This window comes from Pteronotus mesoamericanus, unplaced genomic scaffold (assembly GCF_021234165.1).
Source record: "Pteronotus mesoamericanus isolate MK-2021 breed Mesoamerican mustached bat unplaced genomic scaffold, CSHL_Meso_final contig_105, whole genome shotgun sequence".
Lineage (NCBI taxonomy): Eukaryota > Metazoa > Chordata > Mammalia > Chiroptera > Mormoopidae > Pteronotus > Pteronotus mesoamericanus.
In genome coordinates, this window is record NW_026555006.1 from 16,742,920 (window position 1) to 16,760,131 (window position 17,212).

At 42.8% G+C, this 17,212-nt stretch overlaps 1 protein-coding gene across 2 annotated transcripts in view; it reads right to left on the reverse strand.

Annotated features, from left to right (window-relative positions):
- Positions 1 to 9,523, reverse strand: part of GNG12 (G protein subunit gamma 12) — a 119,465-nt gene extending 109,942 nt beyond the window's left edge. The window contains exon 1 of one of the 2 annotated variants that reach the window (XM_054574506.1): positions 9,396 to 9,523. The gene's annotated coding sequence lies outside the window, so the exon portion shown is untranslated. The remainder of the gene's footprint in view (positions 1 to 9,395) is intronic. The other variant, XM_054574513.1, reaches the window with a different exon arrangement.
- Between the last annotated feature and the right edge of the window lie 7,689 nt (positions 9,524 to 17,212).

A 17,212-nucleotide genomic window follows, 5' to 3' on the forward strand; every position in this document is an offset into this window, starting at 1 on the left:
ATGTATAACCTTTCAAGAGATGCACGTAAATGGAAAACTCTAGATTTCTTAAAAGATTTTTCAGAAAATGCCATTGGAATTTACATTCTCTCAACTTCTCTCTCTTGTTTTTGTTTGAGAGGGAGAAATTCTAGACTAGAAGATCATCCTCATAATGGTTTTGGAGAAGTCCCAGTTTAATAATACCATTAGCGGAAAACTATTTATAAATCAGACATTAGCAACTGGCATAAAACCCTACTTTCCACTTCTCTCGATTTTGCACTGACAATTTGGCAGCCAACTTCACCCTTAGGCCCAAAAGAGCCATCACATTCTTAAGTCTGTATTTAAGAGATTTTGACAGCAGTGTAGGCAGGAAGCTAGCTTCAGGAGGAAAGGTCAATAAATGCCCACAGAAGGATCAATAGGTGTGGACAGCACACAGGAAAAGATGTATTGGCTTGGCCAAAAAGTTCGTATGGTTGTTTCCATAAAATAAAAGATGCATTTTTCAATTTCACCAATAACTTTATTGATTTGGATATTTTGAGTATGTCAGCTGTCTCCCGCTATTGGCTTCTGGGTAGGTGGAGGCCGGGGGTGCTGCTAAATATCTTCCAAGGCATAAGACAGCCCCACAGCAAAGAATTATTTGGCCAAAATGTCAAGAGTATCAAGAAACTTCCAAACCACTTTTGACATGTTTGGTCAGTCACAGAGCCTTCTTCTTAAACTGTACAAACTGTTTTGTGTTTCAGTTGCATTTTTACCTTTCTTGAAATAATAAAGCATAATATTCCAAAACTGTTGCATAGCTTCTTCTATCTTCAATATTAAAATGGCTGCACAAAAATTCACCAGTTTTGGTAAGTTTCTTTTTTAATGCACGCTGATATGACAGCTGTTCCAGTACAATCTAACAAAACTGTCCTGAATGAAGTTATAGACAACTAAGCACTAGACTTATCGTATGGAAAAAACTAAACAAACTTTTTGGCCAACCCAATATAAATGGTCCCCAACCTCCAATTCATTCAACATTTGAAAAATGTAAATGACTTGAAGGTTCCAATTCTTTCTAACCAGATTAGGAAAAATAAAATGAGATGACACACTTCTTGCTGGTGGTGCTGCGGGGAAACAGGCCACCCAGCACAGTGCCAGTAAGAGAACAGAATGAGTCAACCCTTCCAGAGGGGGATTAGTGGGCCCTGTGACTCGGCAGCCCCACTTCCGGGAATCCATCCTTTAGGCCCACCTGCCCAAGAGCAAAATGACTTACTACATCTTTAGTTGATACAGCGCAGTTCATAATAGCAAAAGAGTGGAAATACGCCAAAGGTCCAGGAACAAGGGTGGGCCAGATAAACTATGATACGTCCACACAATGGAAAACTATAACACTGAAGGAGAGAGAGAGACAGACAGAGAGTTCTCTAATGTGCTGAGATCTCCAGGACATCCTGCTAATTTAAAAAAGTAAGGCACAGAAGAGTATATATAATATGCTACCCTTTATGAAACGATAAAAAATAAAAAGTACATTCTTATTTGACTGTATTTACAAGTTGCTACCTGTAGGGAGTGTGGAAAAGGCTTGGATGAGATGGGAACAAGATTTCTCAGTGTATACTTTTCAATAGGGTTGTAGGGTTTTTAAGCACCATGTAAATATGCTGCCTACTTGAAAACATGGAGAGATTGTATAAGCCATTTTTCACATGAGTGTGAAAAACAAGACAAGACCAGCTTGGAAGACACAAGGCAAAGTTTAGCTCAGGACTCTGGGAAACTGGGTTGAAGCGGGTTAGTTCTCAAGTTGACACCAGTAAATCAGGGAAACCTCAGTCCAGAGTTCAAGAGGTGAGCAGAGTGAACGTGGAGAGTTGAACTCTGCCCTATTTTATGTCACCTGCTGGGTGTGGGTGTCCCTTAGCCCCCTGATATTTATCAGGGCTAGAAGGAAGTCAGAGAACTGCAAGTGAATGGGAGGCACTAGGGTTACCTCCCTGGCAGCATGCCAGGAGCATTTATTTACTTTCTGGATTTGGACAGTAATGGCTGAAGCATGCTGCTCATCAAATATTTATGTTAAGAAAAGAGGGCAAAGCATGTGCTGGTATATTCTGCTTAATTCGACAGAGAAATATTCCTGAAAAGTTAAGACTCCTGAGATGTTGTAAAATTAAATCATACTGTAAATGCAACAGGTAAGTTTGCTATCTAAAAAGCTCTGTAGGGAATCCCTGTTAGGAACTGTTATCTCCTGTTATTTCTGTTTTGGGAATCTGAGTTTGCCTGAAGAAATCTGCATTTAACCAGATTAAGTGTGAAAGACATTCACCTTTGTGTGCCTGTGGGCTTTTCCCATGAGATGCAGCCTCTCCAAAAGACAGCAGAAGACCAAGGTCCTAAGTACAAACCCAGGCCTTTATCCTCTGAACCACTGTCTTAGCAGTTTGATCCACTAAGCGTGGCTGATCCTACCTGCTGTGCAGATTGCCTCCCAGGAGAGGCGCCAGGAAAGGGAAGTTAATTCTCAGAGTAGGCTTTCTAAAGGATCAACTTAAAAGAGAAAGTGTGCAAGAAGCGCCAGCTGGCAGTGGGAGAGTAGGGGGTGGCGTGGCGGGCGGGGGGGGCGGGCACACACAAATTTCCTTTCTTAGTTTTTGGTAGCTTTAGCAATAAGGCTCCCACTTCTTACCCCCTAAACTAGAAAAATCTTTTTACACAAGAAGCAGCGCTCATAGGTAAGTTCCAAAGGCTTCTGAGGCCATTGTCCTTTGCATCCTGTCCCCAGGGGAGGACCCACAGCTGGTCAATAAATAACATGAACCCCTGTGCACATTCCCAGCAGTCAGCACTGCAGTCCCTTCATCAGGTGGGCTACAAAAGGGGTGCGGGACCCTGGTGTGTGGCAGGGGACACCAAACATGTTGCTGGTAGTCGACTGACAGTAAGCAACGTCAACAATACCCCAAGTGCTAGTCTTTACCTGCCCCTTAGGAAATGATGAACTGACGAGGAAGAAGCCTGTCACAGGAAACATGCACCAGTGAACGTGCACTTCCCATCCAATACAATCAATTTTATATTTTTGATTTAAAGATCTGAGCTCCCACTTGTTTCCTTGGCCAGCACTCTTGTGCAGTGAATAACCTGTACAAGAGCTCAAGGCAGCCCTGTCAAGGAGTCACAATCCATCCTGCTTCTTGGCCAGACATCCAACCCTCGCCTGACAACTGGTCTAAGCAGCCAATCAGGACCTTATACATGTGAAGCCCCATGGTCTCATGCGCCAGCCACGGCCTGATAATGCAAAAGGTTTCAGCAGTCTAGGTATGGGACAGATACCAAGTCTGCTGGTTTCAACACTTTTCCAGTTTGTCCAAGATTCTGGTTGGCTAAACTGGTGTCATGGTTTTATATCAATAAAGTCCTCACTGAGTTTCAATAAAGCCCAGGCAGCTTTTACATTTTGATTCTTCATTCCATCTTTAGGTTTATTTAGCTCATGTTGAGAGCTAAATCGTGTTCTTCCTCTACAATAATTTCTCCCCCAAAAGCAGACACAATTTGAGATCACAGAAAGCCTGAAGTCTTAATCAAAGGATCCCAGTGGGGGCTGAAGGTTTAATGTCCAGTGCTCAGGGGCATCTTGTCAGGTAATCTGCAGCTAAATAAAAGCCTGACTATTCTCTATCAGTAGAGTAAAGATTGCACCCCCAAAGGGTTCAAGTTGGTTTGCACTATGCCATTTGGAATAAAGGCAACTCTGTCTACACAGAATGCAAATGCAGAGAGGACAACTGATCCAGAACCCGCTCCAGTGAGTGTTTGTGATGACGCCAACCCAAGTTAAACCGAAAGTTACGCTTCTCTCCTGAATCAACAAAGGGGATTCTATGTCAATTATGTGACATGGACTGCAAAAGGAATCGTAGTCTATTCTGTAAGAAAACATATGGGACATAAGGGCTCCTATCCTTCTGGTTCCAAAGTCACCCGCTTACAATCAATGAGTGTGAAAAATTGCAAAGATTCTTAGGAATTGATTCACCAAGGCGGACTTAAAAGAAATTCTTTTTTTAGCTATTAATTCTCAGCAGAATTGAAAGTATCAAAAGTCTTAAGAGTCTGCAACACTAGTTTTTATTATACAGTAATCTTCTTAAACGCAGACCCATTAAAAGAAGACAAAAGTTCTCCTTGTCAGAGGATGGCAACCAGACACTCACAGCTAAGCACTTTTACGATGCCCAATAAAGCCTGATGTGATAAACCAAACATTTAAGTGACAGTAGACATGATTTTCAAGAGACTCAGCAATAAGTGGAATAATTCAGCTAGAGGTAACCTTCAGTCAAATCACCTCCACTCTCTGCCCTGGATCCAAGCCACCTGCTCACTATTCTCCTTTCATTCCCAAGAAAGGAAAATTGGGGAGGACGGGCAGGACCTGTTGGTATGAGCTGGTTCTAGAATAGGATTTAGCAGGCCAGTTCCTTCACCTGTACTTTCAAGCCCACTTTGGGAGTTGAGGGATTGGAGAGGCGGACTTCACAGGCCACTTCAGGCCCGCTGGGTCTCTGCCGCAATTTTGCAAGTTTCAACTTCTATGGCTGAAGAAGGATAAGACCGATGAAAGGCAACGATAATTCTCAGCGGGTCATGTCATCCCTAAAAAGGGCTGGATGCACCTCCACTTCAGTACTTAGCAAAGTGCTTAGTGAACGGGACCTGGAGTCAGAACAACTTTGGGTCAACCTCTGGTTTGGCCACTGAGGGAGCCTCAGCTTCCTCATCTGGGCTGCTGAAGAAACTGGGCAAGACCATGTGTAGAAAGGGCTGAGACCTGGGCCCAGGATGTAGAACAGCTCAATAAATGGAGTCACACAATTCTGCTGAAAGTATTTTTATCTATCGAACTTTCCTGTTAAATTAAGTGAGCTTACCTCTTTCTCATGACTGTCCTCGCGGGCATTTGATACACTGAAGGCAGTGTGAGTGTGCAGCACATCACTGCATGGCCTGGATCTGGGAAGTGACAACTCCCACAAGTCAAGGTCAGTAGGCTTGGTCTGTATGCAGACGCTAATTTCAAACATCTCCTACAAAGATAAACCTGCAAACTTCTGAAAGAGCCTCTCTTTTACTGCTAAACAACTCTTGATTACCAAGGCTTTGACATTTAATTGCTTTGTGAGCTGGTGTTTTTTCTAAAGCAGCAACAAAATTCTATTTGTAGCTAATAAACTAGAATTTTTACTGAGTAATTTTTACACAAATGGATTATTTTTAATCAATATACACATTCACTGAGGAAAATGGAGGGGGATGGGGAAAGCACCATAGTCCCACCATCCGTTTGTATTTTCTTCTAGACTTTCTTTTCTATGCATACACTTTTTTTTACCCTGGCTGTAATTATAATGCACTCTAACTGTGCATACTGCCCTACCCCTCCTTCATCTAGCATCACATGGATTTCATGGATTACTGATTTTTTAAAAAAGTTTCCAATAAGAAAGGAAAATAAGACTGAGATCTAGGAGAATTAACTTGTTGAAAAAACTAATATTGCAATCCATTTCACATTTAAAAGATTCAATGACAATTGCCTAATTATATTCTCTTACCTCACAGGCACTGCTTGGCAGGATTTTTTTTAAATTACTAAACTTTAGTTTTTTGGGAAACACTGAAATTTCGTATAGTTGTTTTCTTGTTACAAAAATAATACATGCTCATTATATAACATTTAGAAAGAGAAAATTTCAGTGAGTAATAATTTAACATTAATGTTTACTGAACATAAACTACATGTCAGGCACTGATCTAAATGCTTTTGATAGGTTAACTAATATTCCTCACAACACCTCATTGGAGCTCAGAGATATTACGTTAACTTGCCCACACTACACACCTAGAAACGTAGGCCAGGAATACATCACTATGCCATGACGTTGTAGGAGTCAAAAAAAAAAAATCAATAATTTATTCAATCAAGTCCTCCACTGCTTCAGAGTATAATGTGACAGGCAAGAAATGATTCATAACAACACTATACCCTTAACAGTTATTTTAAAATATTATAAAGCACCATCTCTGTGTCCCTGTGGAATGATTAGTGAAATGAGACGTCATGTGTGGCATGAGCTATGATTCCAATCAGTCCAATCCTATGCACCTGATATGCATTAAGAAAAAACAATAGGCACTTAAAAGAGTTTGTTTTTAAAGACGGAAGCATTTTTAAGATTTTGCAAATGGTCCAATGATATGATGAGAAGATTTCTTGAATTAACTGAACATGCATTCCCACAAAAGTTTATATAATCAGTCATAATGGTTTTACAAAACGTTTATGAAACACTCTCAATCAGCCCTAAATACTACTTATGGCTTATCTGTTGGCACTGGACATCAGTACATGAAAAAGTAAATAACTGGATACCCTTGGGTCACATTTCTTCATACTTTAATTAAAAATCATACTTGGTTAAAGACAAATACTTCCGTTCCCTGTTTAATTTCCTACCCAGGGCTAATAAACTGGACTATTTGAAATGTAAATTCTCTTTACATTTAAATATGATTAATGAATGTTTCTGACTGCTTAGTTCTAAAAACATTATACATGTGTAACCTCAACACTAAAAACATGTTAAAATTGTTAATATATTAATTATAATTATTCATATCACTGTGGTAGAAACATGACACACATATGTACACAAATATTTTACATCTATTTCCCTATCTATAAAATCAGATACCTTCTTTGGAATTTAAAATTGCAATACTTAGTGCTTCCCAAACATTCAAGCTGCCAACTCGTAATTTATCCAATAGCCTGCTGCCAGAGTCAGCTAGATAAGTAAAATATCTAATAATTTTGAACATTAACTGTGTGCTAGGTACAAAGTGTTTTCCAAAAATTGTTTCATGTGCTTTCATTAAAAAATAGGGACTGCTATCATCCTCATTTTACAAATCAAACTAAAAAAGGTTAAATAACTAATAATCCCATCCAGGTCTGTCTCTAACAACAAAACCCAAGCCACAAACCACTGTTAAACGGCTTCTCTTCCAAATCAGGCCTTGGAAAAATTTTATTTGACTTCCACAATTCCCCTGCCCCTAGATTAAGCTTTAGCTGACATGTAAAATTAAAAAATAAAAATAAAAAAACACACCCAATTACAAATCCAACACAATAAATGACATAATTCTAAATGTGAATTTTTCTTTTCCTCCCAGAGAGTGGTTTTCAAAAACAACAACAAAAAAACTAATCTTGTATTAGCTAACCATTTCCTCAAGTGTTTTCACTATGAAGCTCTTAGCTGTTACAGCTCGACAAACCACCCATGTCCTTCAACAAGTGACAACACAAGCCCACGAACCTCATTGTTAATGAGCTAGTCTTTCAAATGTGCCTGGAGCTCCCTATACAAAAAAATTTTATAATATTAGTCTTTTCAGTCTCTTGTGAAACACAGATTCACATATTTATGTCTTTCTGTACAAATCTTAATGCCACTGGGGTTCAATACCTAAGCAATTACCTGGATTAAACACAGTAAAAATATGACTGCATTTTTTTATAAGGTGTAAAGTCACAGTTCTTACACTACTTAGCATTTTTGGACCTAAATCAAGGTTTTATGGTGCTATTTAACTGTTAGGGAACTCAAAGGGACTGAACATTTGATCCGAAAGACCTTTTATCACAGAAGTCTCTATAAAACGCTTGATTACTCTTAAAAATTGTAATGTGTGAATCATGTTTGTTTACTGGAAAGGGGACTTGCTCATACAATACATACAATTTGCCCTGAAAATAGAAAAACAGCTCCTTACTTAAATGTGATTGTTTTGGCAATAGTAAACCCAACCCGTCACTCTAGCACTGCCTGCCTTCCTGGTTCTCCTAGGTGAGGGCCGCCATCCTGCGATAATTCACACGGAGAGCTGAGAGGCACCAGGAATGGTGCACTACAGTGACGAGCACCTTAAAAACCTCGGCAAACTCCGTTTTCAAAGTAGAGGACTCACAGATACAGACCCAGACCCTGCCTCTGACAACATGCAAAAGATTCATTATAGACAATCTATTCAGACGAAGCTACAACAGCCCCAGGAAATATAAACAGTGTCCGCAAAGACGGGGGGTGGGGGTGGGAGATAACTGATGGGAAGGAAGCTGATCTTGTGAAGTTTCTCCAACTCCACAAGGTCTAATAAATTCCCGGCTTGTTTCCATTCGGAGCAGCCATTAAACGTGCCCTGACACGCGGGCACAGGGGACCTTCCTTCTCTCCGGTTTTGGTCCATTTCCTTCTCAATGCACTTGTTTGTATACATACAACCACACCCGGACAGGGGTGACCACAAGATGACAGCCTCGTCAATTCCTTCTCTTAGATTTCCTGTTGTCCAAAGTTTTACTCCACGGCGGTGATTTACGAGAATCACGAGTTCCTTTTCGAAAGTTATGAATGGTTTAAGTCACGTTTCCAAGATACAAACGTAAGGCGAGGGACAAGTGAGTGTTGGGAGACTAGCTACAGCTTTTGAAAATTAGCTTTAATTCATATGCCCTAGTATTTTTAAAAAATCAAATTAAAAAGGAAGTCACCCTGATCCACGCACTAAGTGCCCGAACAGCACTTTTTTAAAAAATCACGCAAGATTCATGTCTGAGTCTTGACTTCCCCATACATCTATCACCTGCAAATACTGTCCCCGGGTCACTCCCTGCTCGGGGGTGCTTCGCGGGGTGTGAGCTGTGGGTCCTTCTCTCTGTGACCCGCTATCTCCCCGCGAGACCCTCATCGCCGAGCGGGTTCCAAGGCTGCGCACCCGCGGGCTAGTCCCAGGAAAGAGCGGAAGAAAGTAGGGAAGAGGGGCGTGGCGCCGGGTCGCCCCCAGAGGCCGGCCCTCCTCCAAAACCTGGCTCCACCGCAAAGCCAGGACTGGGAGCACAGGAGCCTCCCAGACCCAACCGGGCTCGGGGCGCACGGCCCCGGGCGGGCGAGGAAGCGAACGAGCAGGGAGACCTTTACCCCGGCTTCCGCCCCCATCCCAGGGGCCGCTTCCCCGGCCCTAACCTCGAAGGGCCCCCGGCTTCCCGTGCCCTACGGCTGCCGTCCGTCGAAGTAAGCGAGCCGTCTGTCCAGGGTCTCGGCGTCCCCTGCCCTCCCTCCCCCATCCCCTTCTCCGGCGCCCAGAGCCCCGACCAGTCCCCGCCCTCCGGGACACTCTTCCCTCCTTCCTTCCTTCCTCCGTTCCCTCCCTCCATCTCGCTTCCCAGCACTGGGAACTCAGAGGCGGCCCCCAAACTGGCCGGCCGACGCCCGGCGCTGCGCCCCGCGCTGCGCCTCTGTCCCCTCGGGGGGCCAACTCACCACCTGAGTCCTCCGCTCGGTGTTCACTCGTCTGCGGATGCTCTGCCCCGCCGCTGCCGCCGGGCACTCTGTCTCTAAGGGCTCCTGGAGACGGCTCCGACCTCTCCTCCTCCACCACCTCCTCCTCCTCCGGCAGCTCCCGCGCCGGCTCCGCCTCGTTCGGGGTAGGCGGGGCGGACAGCCCGACGGGCGGGGCGGTGGCGGCCCAGACTCCTTCCTGCGGCCCGGGCCCTCCCTCTGCCCCAGACGCCCTGGCTCTTTACCGAGTTCGGCCGCCGATCCTGTGTAGTGTCCGGGCAAGCAGAGTATGGAGGTTGGGAGCTCTGAAGCTCCGCAAACGTCTGACTGCGTTGGCCATTCCGATTTTTCCTTCCCCAAACTCGCTGAAACCCCGGAGTTCAAGGACTTTCGGGACCCTCACTTCGCAATGTTCCAGGGGGCTGCTCTGACTCCTCGGAAGTTTCCTTCGCGTGCGAACGCCTCGCCAACCCTGATGCCAACAGTCCCCTGGGCTGCGAATATGTGCGCTGCCAACCCCCTACACCAAAGTTAGGCTCCGCTCCAGGAATTCCTTAAGAAAACAGTCACAGTAAAATTTAAAGGGCCCTGGGGCCACGGAGAGATTCTGTTTCCCAGAAAGTGGAGATATAACTGAGGATTGTTGTATCTGAAGTATATCTATCAATTATGAACTTCACCTCCATCTCTTCCGCATGAAATTTGTGTTTCCGAATGTCCAGTACCTAACAGTTCTGCGTAATGAATTGCTCTCTGTGTGTGTGTGTGTGTGTGTGTGTGTGTGTGTGTGTGTGTGTTTCTGGATGGATTCAGGATCCAGTAGTTTGAAGAGCCACTTCTGTTTCCAAGGACTTCAAACTATTCGGACACAGAGCCATTCAATGAACATTCATTGAGCACCTGCTATGTGCCACACACACTGCATGAAAGGTGATGGGGGGAGAAACCGAGATGAATCAGACGGGGCCCACCCTCAAAAAGTCCAGAAAGCAAAAAGATGGATGTTCCAAAATATTACCACTTATCTGACTTCCCACATATCCCTAAATGTCTGCTTTCTTGTTTGACAGGGTGGGGATAAAAGAGAAGGCGAGGCCAAAGTAGGTCATTTAGAACCAGTGTGGGAAGAGTCCATACTTGCAATGGAGTCTAAGAGCAGTAGTGAGGGCCGTCTGTGAGTCCTCTTTCACCAAATGAAGAGAAGTGAGGCCCAGTGAATCTTGGAGCTAAGAACTTCAGTAAGGACATTATCTTCACACTTACTTTCCTAGGGAGGGCTTCTCACATTCATTCTGGTTAAAATCATTTGACCAGGCTGCAGAAGGGATGCTGCTGGTAAAGGACGTTTGTGCTTGGATGCTGGGAGTGTAGTTGTCACAACCTGTGGATGGCGGTAGTTGTTGGGGTGCAAGCCACAGCCTGCCGGGGGAGCCCTTTACTTCCTGCTTTGTACAGTGAGAGAAAACACTTTACTGATTTACAGATACTGACAGTTCCAAGGGTACACCCTATGCAGAACAGCATGATGCCAGCAGGGACTGAGACTGTCATGCACTGGAGTTTCTATCTTTTGGCCACAGACTATAAAATCAACTCCTCCAGTCCTACTAGTAGTTTCCATTTCTGGGGCACTTTACAGTTCAGTAAATGCTTTCCTGTACATTATCTCATTCATCTCTTGCACAAACCTAAAAACTGAGGCATCAAAAACTTCAGCGGCTTATTGAAGGTTTACTTTGATTCAGTGCTATTCAAAGCGTGGCCCATGGAACAGTGACAGTCTGGGGTCTCTTATGATGTTAATAGATTAACATCATAATCTGAGATCAGGGATCTGTTAATCCAACTGTAATGGGTTAAGCATAAATCGAAGATGAGCACTTAGAAAGTTTTATAGCAATTTAACTGAATAATTTTCTGCCTGTTCAATTTAATAACTAAAAATATGGCCATGTGTCTTGTGTGTCTTTTATTTCATTTTCTCATTATCCATTTTGTATCTAAGCTGTTGTATAAAAGCATCAGTCTGCAACAGATTGAAAATCAAATACCACAGATAGTTTGAGAAGTACTGATCTAGTTAGTAGCTAGGCAGGAATAATGAGAGCTGACATTTACCTTACAGATGTTGTTTTAATACATATGTTAACTGTTAATCCTCTTAACGACCCTAACAGGTAGACATAGGGAAGTTAAGCCATGCAGTCCAAAAGTGGCAGAGTCAGAATTCAAACCCATGGAACTTTGTGCTCTTACCCATGACCCTGGGTCTAGTGTTCTTTCCCCTCTGATGATGTGTCCAAACTTCAGTCATTCACATTTCATCTTCTATCACCTATGATTTTTAATTTATATTTTTGATTGACTTACTTTTGTTATTTCTTACATTCATTGCCCTTGCTATTAGTAATTTCACCCATGAAATCTCGGGTTTGATAGGCAAGCATCTGTCTCTTACCCTACATCACTTGGAAGTATACACTTTAACTCCAGCAATTACTGCCAGTGCTTCGCCATATCCCCTCCAATCCTTTTAGAATTTTGTGCATATTGGTTTCAGCTGTGCTTTCATTCTCATCACTGGACCTGAATCTCCTTGTCAGAGCACCACTCTCACCTTGATTTACTTTGCCTGCGCATGGCACAGCTGAAAGTGCCTAGGAAGTAATGTGTCCCTGCCCCTGGCCCAGCCTTTAGAGTATGGAAGTATCAATACTCCAGTTCCTTTGCCCCAAGTTGGGACAACTCTAGGTTGGATCTCCATTGTCCACAGTGTCTACAGTTGGTTCCCTATGAGATTGGGCCAAATTATCTCCTTTCCCCTATGGAAACTTGCTTAATATCACATTCTTTTTTTATTATTATATATTAAGGTAACATTGGTTAACAACATGTAAGTGTCATGGAAAACAACATTATAGTTCAATAATTTTATACACTATAGCATGCTTACCACCAAATGTCCATCAGAGACCATATGTTTGATCCCTTTTTCCCGTTCTTGTTTGCCTTACCTTTCAGGGTCCCACTTCCCACTCCCCTACTGGTGTTTCCCAGGAACGCATCCTAATCAGGATGGACTATGTGATTTGCAGGGTCCAATGCAAGATTTTTTAAAAAGTTCATAAATTATTAGAATTTCAAGAGTATTAAACCAAGTACTGGGCCATGTGACCACACAGGTGTGTGTGTGTGACTCTACAGAATGTACATAAGTGAAGCTGGCCTGGAGGCTAAGAAATCATTTTCACTGGAGTCCTCATCTCAAGGTCTGATTTTGAGGAATCCCCAACCTGAGATAACAACTATTAAAGTAAAAGCCAGCCCACCCAAGTACTATCAAAATCACCTGTGTAACACACCGATGGTCAGCATACCACTTCTTGGGAGACCACCCCTGGTAGATGGATGAGTTATGTCAAGTTGTGTATAAAAAGAGCTTTAGCCGTAGGAAGAGGTATAGCAGTTGAGAATGGTTTGGGTTAACAAGATGATGATGTAGGAAACCTGGGTTTTAGTCCCAATTTTGAGTGATACACACAAAGTGTGAATTGGGGTAGTATCTTAGATTGAGTTACCTGGAAACATACCTTGCAGGAAGACAATTTATTGGCAAGTGGTTAAAAAGATATACCTGTAAGGGAGTAAGACGGGGAGGATTGGGCAGAGGGAGAAGCTGCCCCTCAACATGGTTACAGCCTGCAGTCCAGAGGGGATTGGGCCTTTGCATCTCTATATCCTGCATCCTCGGGAGAGGTGTAGTCATTGGCAAAGCAGTTCACTGAGGGCAGTGCCCACTGATTGATACAGATGTGAATGGTCAGGAACCAATCTCGCCAGCAGCCCAGGAATAAGTGTGTTAGCCTTGAATAAGAGATCTGGGATTAGCTCCACAGCATGCACTCAGGATTGGTTATCTCTGAGATCTCTCTTGGGTTTACAGCCAGTCATGGCTGAAATACTCAGCCCAGCTCAGGGCCTGACCCCAGGGTCTTCCATGTGGCAACTGGGCAATTCTTGGCTTTACCTTTCTCATACTGAGCCTACTTAATTTCCTACTTTTTTCTTTCTCCAGATTTCTTTTCAACTTTTTCCCCCTTCCCTTTTTATGTCTGGTTCAACTATTTTCTACCCCTCCAATGGCAACTCGAAACAAACAAACAAATAAATAAAACAGTTGCCTGTGAAAGAGTGGCAGTGTAGTAAATAAAGTAAAATATTATACATTATGAGTGGAAGCCTTTGCAATAAGTTCTATCTTTGCCACTAACAAGCTCTGTGAATTTGGGGCAATCGCTTAACCTGCTTAATCACTTAACCAGGCTTTTTCTTGTCTTTAAAATAAAGGGGTTATGAAAGAGTGGCCTCTAAACTCAAAATTCTATGAAAATTACATTTTTAAAAGAGATCGCTCTCTTTGCTGCATAATCGCTCACGAAGCAAGCAAGAAAAATGGTTCTATGACTCAGGACAACTTATTTTTAATTTAGCTGCAATTCATACCTGAAGTTCTGCTTGTGCAAACTTATATTCAATATTCAATAACAACACCTTAACTAAAGCATCAGTCAGAAAGAGACAAGTGAAAAAATGAAAAATGAGGCAAATCAGTCAGTCTGTGGGTGACCAGGTTTTCGCAGGCTTCAGAGCAATATTCTGGGATATTAGTTTTGCGTCTTAAGGATTTTATTCATCCTACTGCACATGGCCACACTCTTTGTCTGGACCTGCCCTAAAAGTTCTGGAGAGCTACCTCCTTTTGAATAGATTACCTGGGCAAGTGTTTCACAAACTGGTTTTTCTGCTCAGTCAGAGGCTGCCATATTCCCATGTAGAAGTTAGGTCAGGGAGAAGTACCACAACCCGGAAATTCCCAAGTAACTTGTTGAAACGTGTATCCCCACAGGCAGGAGTTTGGCCACAACTGTGGCTACAGATCAGTAGGTGATTTAACAAAGTTCCATCCTCAAAGGGGTAGCAGCTTTTAGAGGCCTGGAGGGGAGTGGCTCAAAACTGAGGTTACTAAGTCAAGTTGGTTGATTACTAATTCAATATGAGCTTTCCGGCTTATGACAGTGCCGGGCCCTCTCGTTTTAGAGAGTGGATGGCTCCGAACACTGCTGTCCAGAAGTCAAATAGATGGGTTGCAGAGTTGGTGAGTTTCCCATTACTGGAGGGGTTCAACCAGTGGTCAACCAGGAAGTGGGGATGTCGAGGATATTGAGGGAAACAACCCAAAATCCACCGGAGGAGACATGGTACTTCGATCTAAAGAACTCTGTGAAAAATGTGGATAAAAATATATTTGTGTGAGAAGATGCCCTGAATATATTTTTGAGCATTGCAGGTTATGAAAGAGCATGTACAGAATTTCCTACTCATGTACTTTTAAAAAAGCACACACACACACAAATGTCTGTATATCTGCAATTCTTTTGGCAAATGTTAACAGCATTTTCTCAGGATGTGGGATTTTGGGTAACCTATACTTTTTATATTGCATGAATTTTATTTTACAGGGAATGTATGATTTTACTCTGAATATTTTTTTCACATTATAAATGTCTCTTTTAAAAAAATATTTTATATAAAGAAGGAAAAAGGCATTGTACAGAGAAGGGATTGGCACCCTGGCCATCTGTTTTTGTAAATAAAGTTTTATTGGAACACAACTACACCCATTCATTTATCTAGTGTGTTTGGCTGCTTTTGCTTTCCAGTGGTAGAGTGGAATAGTTGTGACAGACATCTTATGGCCAGAAAAGCCTAAAATATGTATCTACCTCTTTAGACAAAAAGTGTGGCAATCCCTGGTATAGACAATTAGACCAGGAAATTTTTTCAGTATGGCAAATTGCAAACTAGATATTACTAATTCTTAAGATTTCAATGTTAATTTTCTATGAAAAAATATGGCCTATCTATCGGAAAGTACCTCCCAGTTCCGAGTAGTGATTACAATAAAACAGCAAAGTGACAATGCCAGTATTTGGGTAGTTAATGTAGTCTCCTTCTCCCTAGCCCTCTTTGCCTTCCTTATTCTACTCCTCCTCTTCCCTCTTTTCTCTGTCTGGTCCTCCTGCTCTTCCTCTTCCTCCTCCTGGTTGACCTCTTCCTTCTCCTCTTTCCAATGAGAAAATGTCACCAACATGCTCTCCACTCTGCCCTTACATGCTGTTCCACTTACCAGACGGCCAGGTGGATGACTGAAGTTTCTCTCTCCTTCTGGCTTAGGTCTCTCCAAGAAGGATGATAGAGGAGGTCCTGAACACAGTAAATTGCCCTGGAGCAGGAGGGACGAGGTCCTGAAGTTGGGGGAGCTGTCAGGCTATAGGGAGAAAGGCTGGGAACTGGATGGGACAAATCCCTCTCTCCTCTCTCATTCCTCCACCACATTCTCCTCCAGTTTTCCTTAAAGCTTCCCCTCCCACATAATCCTTGTGGCCTCCAGGTACACACAAGAGGTTTTCCACCTTCACTGTCAGTGGTACCGGACATCAACACTCTCACTTGCAAAAACCACTCAGGCCAGGATAACTAATGCCAATCTGAGCTATGCCAGGCCCTCGCTCATTTCCAGAACTTGGCCAGGAGAGCTGGATGTTGGCCCCGATGTGGAATGCACTCAGATGTTAAGTAATTAAATGGTTCAACAGAAACATTCTCTTTGTCTACCACTTACCCAAGATCCTCCCTGAAGAAAATATAAGGCCCCTGCAGTGTCAGAAAGGGAGGCAAAGCAGCCTGGCAGACAATGATTAGATTATTGGGCCACCTATAGTCTATGCTACTGGGCTTTGACTCAGACATAGTCAGCTTTGTGGACCTGTAAGCTAAGTTGTGATGGGAATTGAAAGTATTCTGTCTGGCGCCCTGATAACAGACCTATTAATTTCATTTAGCTCTACATTCTGGTGAGAATGGAAAATACCAAGCCTGCAACCTCTGTGACTCCAATTTACACTGCATGGTTCTCAAAATATCTAAAATGTTTTTCCAGAGTGCAAGAGAATCTCAGAAAATGTGATTAAAATGTGTTTTGTTTTGTTTTGTTTTAGTATTCCAGCATTGCCCTAGAAATACTGAGATAATAGAGTAATAACAACAACCATGTGAGATAATATTACTCTATTATCTTAGCAGTCTTAAAAATAAAAACATAAACTATTTCGGTCTTGAAACTATCCTGAGAATTACATAACCACACTAAAATTTTAGATGTAAAATAGGTCCCTTATTTTAAAGAGTATTATGACCATATTCCTCTCCTGTTTAAACACTTCCCAGGTATCTTATTGTTTCCTTTCCTATTGCTAGGGTTACTAGGAAGGTTGAGCACCATTTGGTCTATTTTTTAGTCATGTGCAGTCCCACTACCAAACTGAGTATGGATCTACTTCCAGTGGTCTCTAAGGGACTGTGATGAATATTTCTGTGTTCCTACAGGTAGCCTTGAGCAGTGTTAAGTTACTTGGAAACATTTATCCTTTTAGATCTTGCTTTTAAGATTTATTCAGTAGAATTGGAGCAGTTATCACTCTAGAGCTAATTTTTCCCTTTATTGGAGCAAGACCTGTATATCTACTCAATGCTCCATAAATATTGAGGTTTTCCAGTCTGGTGGGAAGAGGCACCATTCTGGACCCTGTGTGAGCATCAGGCACTGTGACCTCTAATTGTTGACAGATGCTTCTTTCCCTGGCCTTGAGTGGCTGCTTCACCTGCATGAGTTCATCATCCCTCCTCATACTCATCACAGGCATCATCATGCTCAAGGGGGACCTGTTGCTAGTCTCTGG